The sequence below is a fragment of the Charadrius vociferus genome, unplaced genomic scaffold (assembly GCF_000708025.1).
Source record: "Charadrius vociferus isolate BGI_N301 unplaced genomic scaffold, ASM70802v2 scaffold289, whole genome shotgun sequence".
Taxonomy (NCBI): domain Eukaryota; kingdom Metazoa; phylum Chordata; class Aves; order Charadriiformes; family Charadriidae; genus Charadrius; species Charadrius vociferus.
Window position 1 is genome coordinate 58,434 of NW_009650171.1, and position 2,257 is coordinate 60,690.

The window sequence follows — 2,257 nt, forward strand, 5'->3', positions numbered from 1 at the left end:
CCTTTTCTCGGGGTTTCCCGCAAGGTTTTTTTTTTTTTTTTTTTTTTTTTTTTTTTTTTTTCTTTTTTTTTTTTTCCCGGGCGCTCGAGCCCTCATTTGGGCGCGTAATTAGGACCGCGTTGATTCTTATTGCGGCTGGCAGCTGCTGGCTATTGCCTTTTTCGGCTTCTGACCCCCCATAGTCCCGCTGACCTTTCCTGGGGTTAGTCGTGGGCCCTTTTCATTGTGATGGGCTAGAAGTGGCTCATGTGGAGTTGATTATTTCCTTGCTTGTCTGGCCTTTTTGGTGCCGTAACTCCCGAGTCACTTCCATTTTCTTCCCCTGCTTTTTGGCTGACCAGGGTGAAAGGAAATGCTTTCGCTGGCGACAGGCTCGGTTTGCACGCTCGGCTGCTTCGATTGAGACCCTGAAAAGGGGGGAGGGGGAGGGCGATGAACGCTGTAGGTGCTGCATTTACTTTTTAAAGCTGGATGTTAATGATTGAGCGGTCATTAAGCAGTCATAAAACCCAGGGTTCGCCAGCCTGGCTCGCCTTTTAGCAATGGCACCCCCGCCGCCCCTCGGCGTTCCAACGCCGCATCCCGAAGGGACGGCGGGCGCGTTTTTAGGCGCGTGGGCGAACGCATGGGTGTCGGCGGCTGGGGACCGCTCCCAGGCTTTTTTCCAGGCAGGAATTAAACCCTGGGGGAGGGGGGGAAAGGCTGTCAGTTGCCGCCGGGCTACTAACCCGCTCCTCCCCGGCACAAAAAGCTAATGAAGTATATATGCCAGCTGTTACACTCATTTTGCCAGACCCCAGGAGGACAGCATGAAGACAGTCGGTGATCAAAGGCTTCGGAGATCACTGAGATGCCGAGCTGCTGGAATGTCTGATTGCTTTCTCTCGGAATGCCACAGGCTTCAATACCTCTTTTTTTTTTTTTTTTAAGGTGTCTCGGTGCGAGATTTAATGATCTGACTTTGGCTCGCTGGCGCGAAAGGCGCGGGGTTATTCGTTAATTCCGGGGGTTTCTTTCGCTCTAAACTGAGGCGCTTTGAGAATCCGTGATTTTGGGTGTGCTGACGGGAACAGGCTGGGGGAGCAAGTTAAAATGAAAGTTTTCTTGGTAATTCTGTAATAAATGACCTAGGGAGAGGGCGGGGGGGGAGGAAAGAAAAAATAATCTCAGTCCTTGCCATGCTTTAGGTGTTAGATCACACGAAGTGAGGTTGGGTTAATTGCTTTTTTTGAGTTGCCGCTGTTGAACAAAAATACGAAATCTTTCATACCCAAAGCTGTTTTACTCCGAGTGGAAACTGTTGGCACGTCTGCAGCTGGCGGGGAGTGCTGCCCCCGAAGCAGCAGCTCTCTGTCACTTTTTCCTAGGGCTCCTCGGAGAAGACCGTCACCTCCAGGAGGTGGAGCGGGCAACCTGAATAACTCCCTCTGTTCCCGAGCGTGCCGTTTCCTTCCTCCTCCTCCTCCTCCTCCTTCCCTACTCGCTCCGGCGTTTATGGGACCGGTGCGTTTGGCTAGCGAAGAAACCCTTTCCTCCTTTAGCTTTGGCAGGCCGAAAGGGCTCCGCTGAAGGTCAGATGAGTTTTGGAGAGGGGGGGTGATGGAGTGGGTCGAAGTGACATGTGGGGCGGTGGCTACAGAGCTCCAGTTGAAGGGAGGTCATCGCTGTTGGTCTGAGGTGGCAGGAAGATGATTCAGGGAGCTAAAGCAGAGGGAAGGAAAAACTATCAAGACGATGCTCTTATTTTTTCGTAGTGACTCTGTCCTCAGCTGTAAGGGTGGAGACGAGAAGTTCGTGGTCCAGTAAAGAGGCAAGGGAGGTTCTCAGCTGTGTTTTGAAGGACGCAGGCCAGCGTTTTTCTCATCTTGTAGAGTGTAAAAGCTTTTTTTGGGGGGGCAAGCACGGGTAGGAGTGCGTTAATTTGGAGGCGGTAGGTTAAGTTGGTTACGCTGAACCGGACAGAGAGCCTTACGTTGAAGACCGCTGGTTTCTAGAGAGAGAACGACAAGCGCGAAGAGAGGAGAGGATCGCTGCTGGGGCTGTGCTGTCTCGTTGCTCCCAGTCTGTCCGGATTGGAGATGAGAAGCCCACTGGGCCAGTCTGGTGCCTGTGTCTTCCCGTCTCAGCCCAGTAGGATGTTTCGGTGAGTCCACGTGCTGAGGGTTGCTCCCCGGCCTGGGACGGCCCACGTCCATCCTGGTGAAGGTCTTCAGGTCTTGACAACCAGGTGATGGCGTGCAAACTGTCCCGCAGAACC